Source organism: Olea europaea, chromosome 15 (assembly GCF_002742605.1).
Source record: "Olea europaea var. sylvestris chromosome 15, O_europaea_v1, whole genome shotgun sequence".
Taxonomy (NCBI): domain Eukaryota; kingdom Viridiplantae; phylum Streptophyta; class Magnoliopsida; order Lamiales; family Oleaceae; genus Olea; species Olea europaea.
In genome coordinates this window covers 600,561-612,254 of record NC_036251.1, presented here as the reverse complement: position 1 = coordinate 612,254, position 11,694 = coordinate 600,561, and positions in this window count along the sequence as shown.

Genomic DNA, 11,694 nt, shown 5'->3' with positions numbered 1-11,694 from the left:
TGTGGCTTGATGTGATGGATAACGATCATATTTTTCATTTTAATGAGGTAAAAATGGGGCTCAAACAGGGCCTAAATAAACAGGGCAAACCGCCCCCAAAAACCCCGCTGTCATTCCTAACTATTTTGCTTATATTGTGTTTGTTTGTTTGATTAAGTAGATCATTTTGTTCACGGATGTACAAATATTCAGGTTTGGGGGTATTTGATAACGAAAATCAAAATTCTTGATCAGTGGAGAAATAATGTAATTTTTATACTTATTTACTTCGTAAAAAATGGATATTTGGGAGTGGCTTTGGAGAACTATTACTTAATTTTATGTACATATTATTGTTTAGGAAAACTTGATGATTGAATGGCTTTTTGGAGAAAATGAATGAAAAACGGAAGAAAATGATGCAAATTGTTCATAAATTAGAGGATGGGGCCAATATGACGTGAATTGAAAGATAAGGGCTTCAATTGCAAATAGGAGGGACTTGAACTAAATAAAAAGTAGAATTAAAAAAAAAAAAAAAAAAAAAAAAAAAAAAAAAAAAAAAAAAAAAAAAAAGCTAAAAAGAATACACTTGTAGTTGCAGAATAAAAACTCATAAAGAGATTCAATTTCATTCTTCTTGTCTAAATTTTTGGAGGATCATTAAAATGTTAAAGATTTTTCTACTTGTACATAAAAATGGCACATAAACGGTAATAGAAAATGATGTGAAGGGAAAAGATTGGATGAAAAAATTAATTGTATTTTAAATTGATAAATGATAGAGTGTCATGTAGAGATTATGTAATTCCTTATGTAAATATTAATGTACATGTAGTATGGTCCAAATGTTAAAACATCATTTTTATTATTTCTCTGTTGCTTAGTTTGGACAAATTGAGACATCTCATTCTTGAATGCGATGGTTGTTTGGTCTACAAAATGCCAAAATGCGATGAATTGCGGCTTAGAAAATTGGTGCAACTATGCTTTCTGAAATTTTACCATAAGGAATTACTTCTACTCGTTGAACAAAATATAAGATATTGTTAATAAAGAGTTTGTCGAATCAAGTTTAATGTACATTTTCGTTTTTTGGTTGTTTTTTGGATGTGGATTATTTTTTTTTCCAATGTTAATAAACAGATTAATCTTGTTTTGACAGCAATTATTGAGTTGTTTTCGAGACTTAGTGCTCTCTAACAAAACATTGTCATTTTGAATTTCAGGTTTAACATATATTCTTAAAGAGAACAAAAGGGAAATGTACGGATGGAATTGGAGATTTACTTGTGTAAGTGCATGACCAATTGAAACGTACGGGTTAAAAGTATAACGCAAGATTCGAGAATGAATCTTTTCGACCAATGAGAAGCATGAAGACAAGACTGATGCTTCCACACAAATATGGCGCATTTTCTTAATCTGTTTTAACCAATTATTTCTTTATTTATTATTTATAGCTTAGTTAGTTAGTTACGACCCATTTGTCATTTTGAGAAAATAAATATATATATAAAATTGGTGTGCCATGTAACCGGTTGATAAGCGTATTTTATATACTTATTTGGACCTAAAAATATAGACATTTAGCCCCTGTTTGACCTCCATTTTTCGGTAATGAAAATGGGAGGAATAGTATTTTTTTGAAAAATGAGAGGTTAAAAAAAAAGAAAAGTTTTTGATTTACGTGTAATATTATTTTATGAAAGATTGTGTGATTGAAAATAGGAGAGAGAAAAATAGAATGTAATGGAATGTAATTTAATGGGGGCCAAACGGGGGCTTAGTAGTTATTTTGAACAATTTAGCCTTATTTATTATATATTTTGTTTATTAAGTGAAATTCGATGAATGGAAGTGGAACGAAAAGAAAGAAGCGAAAATTAGCAAAAAAAGATAGGCAAGATCCAAAGTTTAAAGATTAAAGTATAAATACTCAAAAGTTGTGTTAGACCTCATAATAAAGATTTGAGAATGTTAGGGGGTCAATTAGATGTAATTAGAAGTCAAAAGGAGAGAAATATGACTAAAATATTTTCACAAATCAAATTTCAAACGCACAAGAATGCTCTAGATTTTCAACCAAAGATTGAAACCCATTTTTAGCCTAGTAAATGTTCGAATTGGAAAAGAGCTATAGTAAAATAATGGCCGTTTGAATTATCTTTACAATCCAATTTGAATTGTCTCAATTGAATATTAGGAGACAAAGTTATGATAAAAATACTAAAGGAGCTGCAGTGCCAAAATTCTCCCGTGAAGTGGCGCCGTGATGCCACCATCATTGTGCCTAAGCGCCACCTCTCTGTCTTCGTGGTGCCGTGGCACCACTTTATGGCACCTAGGTGCCCCTATATGGATTAGAGTGCAATTTTGGTCACTTTAAATCCTATAAAAATTCTACAACCACCAAAAACGTGGAGGTAGCTATAAATACAAGTTTTTGGCACTTTAGATGGAGTTTCACACAATTTGGGGGAAAGAAAAACACATAATCATCAAGATCAAAGAGCAAAAGCTCAGATTTGAAAACTTTTGAGGTTGAAAAAGATTCTTGTTATAAGATCCATTTCTTTCCATCATCAAGATTTTAAAACCAGGCTATGAATTTTATACTTTTTGATTTTCTTTTACTATTATGAGTAGCTAAATTCATAGCTAGGGCAAACAATGTAATCTATGTGTGGCCATTTATTTCTGTTATTCAAGTTCAAGTTTTTTAAATGCATGTGTTGTTTTAGTTATGTACTGCTTTAAATTCGTTGGCTAATTATTTTGTGAATGTATTACGAATCGAGGGGTGAATTACAGATTTAGACCACATATTAAAATATGATAATTTAGTAAATTGTGTAGAAATATCTATACTAATTATTGCGATCGTTAGATGAATTCTTAGAACTAATATTTTGTTTAAGTAAAATTGATTCGCATATAGATATAAAATTGAATTAGTTAAATAGGCTCAACGAGAACTCGAGATGAATAAATTAAATAATTTAGAAGAATTCGACTAAACACTACCAATGTAATGAATCTTGATTTGCGAATTAAATGGGATCCATATGTAAAATTGTTAGTCTTAGCATCCATATTCATACTTTGAAAATCCAAATTCGATAAGTTGTGTACATTAGATAATTTAGTTTAATTAGAATAATTTAGACAACAATCACAAAACTTATTATTTATTTTCGATCAAATTAAAATTAGAAATAACTGAACTAATTGTTAAATAGTAGTTATCGTGTAAACGACATCCGGACTCTTATGTCCATTTATTATTTGTTATGATCCGTATACTTGCGAGATATACAGATGGACAACATCGGTGCTCATTAGATCATACATATATATATAGAGGAAGGGAGGGAGGGAGAGATGATGTCCTCATCTTATACTAAGGAGTTGTGATGTGTCATATTAATTCATTGGTGGATAAAGATTTTTTAAGTTCCAAAATTTGAATTAAATTTATTATTTACCAATGAATTAATATAATATATCACCGATGATTAGTATAAGATGAGTATCGTTGCCCATAGGGGTGGGCGCGGGTCGGTTCGGTTCGGTTCTCTTTAGAACCGAACCGAACCAAACTTTTCGGGTATCTAGTAAATGGAACCGTCGGGTCCAAATATAATTATGGAACCGTTCGGGTTCGGTTCCATTCGGTTCGGTTCGGATCGGTTCGGTTCCGTTCGGTTCTGTACTATAATTAAATTTTTTAACATTTATAACAACATTATATAAATACGACTAATGATACATTCAATAGTTTTGGAATGTCAGAGATTAGTAAACTATCTTGTTCAAATGATCGCTACGATCAAAGTTTCAGTCGGGGAAAGTCACGACTTTGATCAGAGGTCAGAGTGTCGGCTGACGATTGTATAGGTTTTGGAATATTAGATAGGCTACGAGAGTGAGTGCGAGAGTCGAGACAACGTTATGCACTTTATTGTAGGTGCTTAGGGTTATTTAGTGGATTTGATTTGTTTGGCTAAGAAATGAAACAATAAAATGGGTAATTGGGCCAAAAATAAAAAAATTAGAAATGAAACAAATTATTGGGCCAAAAATTTGGATTTAGAAATCATTAATTTGTTAATTTATTTAGAAAAAATTAAAATTAAAATAATTTGATTTACTCAATATAAAAAAAAAAATTAGAAAGATTCGGTTCTTATTCGGTTCTTCGGTTCTTGGTCTAGAACCGAGAACCGAACCGTACCCGTCGGTTCTCAATTCAGATACCCGTTCGGGTATTTAATTTGACAAGAACCGTCGGGTTCGGATCGGTTCGGTTCGGGTTCGGTTCGGTCGGTTCGGTTCGGGAGATTTGCCCAGCCCTAGTTGCCCATTAGATTATTTATGTATTTAAACACAATGCCAAACAAACCTTTCATTTTTATCTTTTTTATAAATAAGATTAATAATTAACATGAACTGAATTTGCGGCAAGGGTTTTAGTTAGTATCATTCAGTTATTTTGGCGCTCAAATATACAATATATGTAAATGTGTGTGTATAGATAGAAACGGAAAGAAAATTTATTCAGAGAAAAGTTTCTTGACAACAAGAAAGAAAGATAACAATATCGATGGCACGAGGGAGCAAGCGTCATAAGAGTTATATGGAGTACAAGAAGCGTAAAATGAAAAAGAACCCCAAAGGAAAAAGAAGCCGTGGCGGAAGTGAAAGACGTAGCCGCGGCAGAGGTGGCGATTCTTGTGTTTGCTCTTGGGTTCTGATGCCGGTTTTGCTGCTACTGTTGGCTTGGCTTTTTCATTTGGTTACGTTCTTAGGAGGAGGATACAATATAGGGATGCAACTAGCTCCACCACTTACCACCCCACCCTCAGATTTTTCCTTGAATTCAAGTAACCCTGGAAGACGAAAGCCAAGAAACTAGGCGGCGGAGGTGGAAGTGGAAAATTGTATTGTAGATCGCGATCTTGATAATTGTCATTGCATGTGTGTTGAACTGAACTATTCATCCAGAGACTACAATGTAGATTGGAAACGAGGAAACTCCAGATACCTAATTCTGAATACTTATTTTTCTTGCATGGTATATTCCGTTTAACATTTCTTGCATGTGATCAATTGTCAATATCAACAACTTTCCCTCGATTAACATTTCTGGTATGTAATCAATTGTCAATATCAAAAACTTTATATTGTTTTTGACTCTGGTATAATACTAATGAATAAATAAACGTCAATTTTCTGATATCTTCTTAGGTTTGTCTTCTTCCATTGTTTTTGGTATAATACAAACGAATGAATAGTTGATTCGTTTAAATCTTCTTGGGGTTTTCCCTCTTACCAGCACACTGACATTTATGTTGATTAGCAGTTACCTTTGAACAATTTTTTCCAGTTTTGTAGTCATTTTGTGGAGCTCTGTAAAATTAAGCAGAGACTACAGAGAACTGAAAGAATTACTTTGAATGTTTTGGGGCTCATCTCAAACCCATTTGTTCACTTTCCTTATATAGACATACGTTGAAACTAATCTCACAAGATCAATGTAACGCCTCGACCCCTAGTAGACCGGAACGCTACTTACTTTACTTAGCTTAACTGGTGGTTTAGTAACAAGTGTATACGTTTTAGCGGAAGCTTACATCTTCGGATAATAATTTAAATAATAATACTTCAAATACTTTAAACAAAAACACTGAATCATTTTTCAAAACAACAAAATGTAATTTATTTGAAGAAAATATAACTTGTTCTCGCGTTCTGCGTTATTCAAAACTTTAAAAAAATAACATTGGATAACATTTTATAAAAATAAATCCAAATCACTTATTCACCGGATTTCCATGGGCTCATTGCATCACTCTCCATCTTCTCCTCCATCCATACCCGAGGTAGAATTCCTTCAATCTGTAGAGATGAGATTAAACCCGTGAGTTGAAAAACTCAATAGGTGTCATAGGTGCATTCGTGATCAAGCTATACATTTCAAAACATTAACTTTATAACTTTTCATACATGTCGTACCCGGAGGCACCATTTGACATGAAGGGGTATGCACTACCCGAGGGCACCATTTGACATACAAACATTTTTTCAACATAGAGGGGTATGCCGTACCGGAGTACCATTTGACATACAACCATTACCATAGAGGGATATATCGTACCGGAGTACCATTTGATATACAAACATTAACATGAATCGAAACTTATAACTTAACACGATTAAACACATTGCACCTCTACCTACCTTGATTGATGCTTTTGAAATTTTGAAAACTTGGATTGAAAACTTCGATGAAACTTGGACGTTGAAAGAAATGCACTCCTTGGATGTTTAAAAACCGTTGAGAATTGATGCTTGAAAACATTTCTTAAATTTCTAGGAAAAATAGTTTTCCTCCCTCTTTTTTTCTTTCTTGAAAACTCTTTCTTTAATATGTAAAAGCTTTTGCTTTTGGTGTGAGAAAAAATGAGTGAAATGAGGTCTCTATTTATAGGTAAATATCCCATAACTTAAAACAAATGAAGGGTCACATTTCATTTAAGAGAGAAAACATGGGTGCCATTTAAGTTTGAGGTTAAATGCTTCAATTTAGTGGGGGGTTTTTATTGCCAAAAACATGGGTGGCCCTTTGAGAAAATAATTGATGAAAATAAATATTTAAATTCTAGAGAAAAACGAGAATTTTCATTTCAGGCAGTTTCGGTCTACCGGTTGTAGTCTGGTTGACATTGCACAGCTTTCAGTGTTTCTATCATAACTTCTTCTTCCGATATCCGATTGAGGTAATTCACAGGGCGTTGAAAAGCTAACTCAAAGAGCTACAACTTTTATTTAAATATCATTTTCCAAATCGAATGTTTCTTATGTCAAAAATGGGTCTCAAATGAGACTAAAAATCTGAAGTATACTTTAGTCATCCAATATTCATGTCTTAGTGCCACTAAGGTGTCTAGAATTATTTGGGGTTCTACATTCTCCACACCTTAATTAAAATTTCATCCTCAAAATTTACCTTCTGATCGGGCGAATAGTGTTGGATACTTGTCTTTGTCTTCTTCTTCTTTTTCCGAAGTGGCTTCTTCTACGTCGTGATGATTCCACCGTATCTTAACTAGCTGAATCTCTTTATTCCTTAGTTTATGCACTTTTCGATCCAATATCTTGATCGGTAGTTCCTCGTACGACAAATCTTTCTGTACCTCCAAGGTTTGATAACTCACTACATGATTAGGATCATGTACATACTTCTTTATCATCGATATATGAAACACATTGTGCACTGCCGATAATTTAGGTGGCAAAGCTAGTCGGTAAGCCACATTTTTGACTCTATCAAGTATCTCGAAAGGTCCGATATACTAGGGTCGTAGCTTGCCTTTCTTTCCAAATCTAAGTACACCTTTCATTGGTGCTACTTTCAGAAACATTTTATCCCCAACTTGGAATTCTAAATCCTTCCTCCTTGTATCTGCATAGCTCTTTTGTCGATCCTGTGCTGCCTTTATTCTTGTATGGATCTTATTGATTACCTCGACCGTCCTTTCAACTATTTCTGGTCCTAAAACTCTCTTTTCTCCGACTTCATCCCAATGAACAGGGGATCTACACCTTCTACCATAAAGAGCTTTGTATGGTGCCATTCCAATAGTTGCTTGGAAATTGTTATTATAAGCGAACTCTACTAGAGGTAAGTATGACTCACAATTACCTCCTAGATCTAAAACACATGTTCTCAGCATGTCTTCCAAAGTTTGGATGATCCTTTCAAGTTGACCATCGGACTGAGGGTGATATGCTGTACTAAAGTTCAGTTTCGTTCCCATAGCTCCTTGTAGACTTTTCCAAAATTTGGATGTGAACCTTGGGTCTCTGTCAGACACAATGGATACAGGTACACCATGTAATCTCACAACCTCTTTAATGTACAACTGTGCCAATTGGTCTAAACTGAATGTCATTTTCACTGGAAGAAAATGAGCTGACTTCGTTATTCGATCCACTACTACCCATATAGCATTATTTCCTCTTGCTGACTTCGGGAATCCAACCACAAAGTCCATCGTGATATTTTCCCATTTCCATTCAGGTATATCTAGTGGATTTAACAATCCAGCTGGTTTTTGGTGTTCTGCCTTAACCTGTTGACATACCATGCACTTCTGCACGTACAGCCCTATACTTCTTTTCATATTTCTCCACCAAAATGTATCTTGAAGATCTCGATACATTTTCATACCACCGGGATGTGCGGTGTACGGGGTGGAATGAGCTTCTTTTAATATCTCGTTTCTCAAGACTTCATCCTTAGGCACGCAAATTCTTCCTCTAAATATCAGTGTCTGATCCTCAGTTATTCCAAAGTCCTTTTTCTTATCGGTACCAACTTCATTCTTAATCTTTTGCAAAAATGAGTCTTTATTTTGTGCTTCTATAATTCAATCTCTAAGAGTAGATCGAATTATTAAAGCTGCTAGATGAGCAGTGACTTGTCCTGGTGTGGTAACCACTTCGATCTGCAACTTTTCCAAGTCCTTGACTAACTCCACTTGAGACGTGGGTAGTGACGTCAATTGTCCCATTGATTTTCTACTTAGAGCTTCGGCCACAACATTAGCCTTGCCCGGATGGTAGTGAATAGTGTAGTCTTAATCGTTCACCAATTCCAACCATCGTGTTTGTCGCATATTCAATTCCTTCTGTGTAAAGAAATACTTGAGACTTTTGTGATCTGTGTAGATATCACACTTCCGTCCATACAAGTAGTGTCACCATATCTTCAAAGCGTGTACTACCGCTGCAAATTCTAAATCATGCGTCGGGTAGTTCTGCTCATGTTTCTTCAATTGTCTTGAAGTATAGGCTATCACTTTTCCATTCTGCATTAGTACACATCCCAATCCTCACTTGGATGCGTCGCTGTCTATAACAAACCCTTCCGTACCTTCAAGTATTGTTAATACAGGTGTTGATATCAACTTCTGCTTAAGTTCTTGGAAACTTTGTTCGCATTTTTCCGTCCATTGGAATTTTACTCCCTTCCTTGTAAGCTGTGTCATTGGTCCAGCTATTTTGGAGAATCCTTCTATGAATCTTCTATAATATCTAGCCAATCCTAGAAAACTCCGTACTTCGCCAGCATTTGTTGGTGCTTTCCAGTTGGTTACTGCTTCTACTTTTGCCGGATCTACTTCAATCCCTTGGGCAGTAACTACATGTCCAAGAAATCCAACTCGTTCAAGCCAAAACTCGTACTTCTTGAATCTGGCATACAGTTTCTCCTTGCGTAATACCTCTAAGGCTATTCTCAAGTGCTCTTCATGTTGCTCCTTACTCTTGAAATATATCAGAATGTCATCGATGAAGACTATGACAAACTTATCCAAGTATTGATGAAACACTCGATTCATCAGGTCCATGAACACTGCAGGTGCATTGGTTAGCCCAAACGGCATCACCGTAAACTCGTAGTGTCCATATCGAGTTCTAAAAGCTGTCTTTGGTATATCCTTTGTCTCTACTTTCCGTTGATGGTATCCCGATCGTAAGTCGATCTTGGAAAATATCTTGGTTCCTTTCAGTTGATCTAACAGATCCTCGATCCTCGAGAGTGGGTACTTATTCTTGATGGTTAATCGATTTATCTCCCTATAATCGATGCACATCCTCATACTTCCATCTTTTTTCTTTACAAATAACACTGGCGCACCCCATAGAGATACGCTTGGTTGTATGAAGCCCATATCTAGGAGTTCTTGCAACTGCTTCTTTAATTCTTGTAGTTCCTTTGGGGCCATTCGGTACGGGGCCTTAGATACTAGTGCCGCCCCGAGAATTAGGTCTATGGTGAATTTCACTTGTCTATCGGGTGGAATACCAGATAGATCTTCTGGAAATACATCTACGAATTTTCGTACTACTGGTACATCTTCAACCCTTATCGTCTCTTTTTTCCCTCCTGAGATACTTACTAGATATCCTTGACATGTTTCTTTTCTCAATATCTTCTCGGCTTATAAAGCCGATACTAGTCGAATAAGGGATTTCGTCTTCATTCCAAGGAACGAAAATGGATCCTCTCCTGGTTTCTGAAATGATACTTCCATTTCCTTACATCGGATGGTGGCGTAATTACAACCTAACTAATCCATGCCTAGTATTACATCAAAATCCTTCATTTCTATCATGTATAGGTTCGCTTTCATTGGTTTTCCCTCAAGTTCAATACTTACTAATTTGGTTATTCTATCAGTACTCAAAGGGTTGCCCGAAGGAATACTAACTTCTAATGTACCTTCTTATCCTCCGTATCTACCAGATGTGGAGCATACCTTGAAAGTTGATCAAACTTCCTCTCATACTCAGTCAGGAACATAGTCTTTTGCTTGAGTTGGAGGAATTCACTTTCTTTGTGATCTCTCAAGGACTGGGAAAAGTACTTGTCCATTACTTCCCATTTGAATTGCTCCCAAGTCAATTCTGCTTGTTACTCAGGGGTCTTTGTCCTTGACATTGAGTCCCACCAGTGACTTGCATCACCGGAGAACATGAACTCAGTACATTGGACTTTCTGAGCGTACGTACACCCTATCAATCGAAATATACGCTCCAACTTGCGAAGCCACTCCTCGGCTGCAAGTGGGTCAGCTGCTCCGTTGAAGGTAGGGGGTTTGTGCCTTCGAATTTGCTCGACCACTAAAGCATGGTTTGGAACATTAGGAGCTAGTGGTAGGGGTTGAGCTTAGTTCGGGTTTTGCCTGCCTAGGTCTTGAACCACTCGGAGGAGGTCTCTTATCAAGTTTTGGTTTGCGCGGGCCATTTCCTTTAGACAAAACATATGGTTCTTATTAGTTTCATTCTTCGAATACTAAAGCAAAGAAGATAGTATTTTATTTCTTGACATAAGGAAAGCTATTACAAGGATTTAAATCTAATCCCTATAAGTTCTACGGATCTTCTTTGGTGGAGCTTCATCTTCGGAGGAGTCTTCCGCCTCAGGTCCGGACTCTATGTCCATCTCGACTTGTGGCTCAAGCTCAGGATCATTCTCTAAATTATCCTCGGGTTCTTCTTTGGGATCTTCTTCCTCAGCCAAAGGTTCCTCCTTAGACTCCTCATGGATTACATCATCCCACAAATCAATTAGGGCATTGCAATACCTCTCAAATTCGAACAGGTTTGGGTTGCCTTCTAACATTTCATCTCTAACTGTGACTCCCATATCTCCCCATTGAGGTGGGAGGAAGTGTATGAGGTTATTTATGGCCTCAATATGCGTGATCTCCATTCCAACATTAACCGCCGTCATGCATCTCTCAAGATGTCATACACATGTTTGCTAAGCGGTCGAGTCGAATCAGTTACATAATTTTTATAAGAATGAATAGCAATTCTACGGTTCAATGCTTCTCTATATGCCAAAGCCATTCTATGAGCCATATTTGTTGCATTTTCACATACATCATACTTTTTCTTTGCTTAAAGAAAACATGCAAATATTTAAATTTTCATATCATGCAATTCCCTTTAAGCCCTTAGCTTTTGTCCAAGTCCATTACATATTTTTAAATAACACATCTCTAAATCATATCAAAGTATCATAACATAAACATACTCATTAACTTTAAACATGAACATACCTGGGCCATAGGATGAGATTGATGGATGGATGCACGATGCCATGGAATACCTTAAACTTTTCATTTTCCTTTTGTTTTT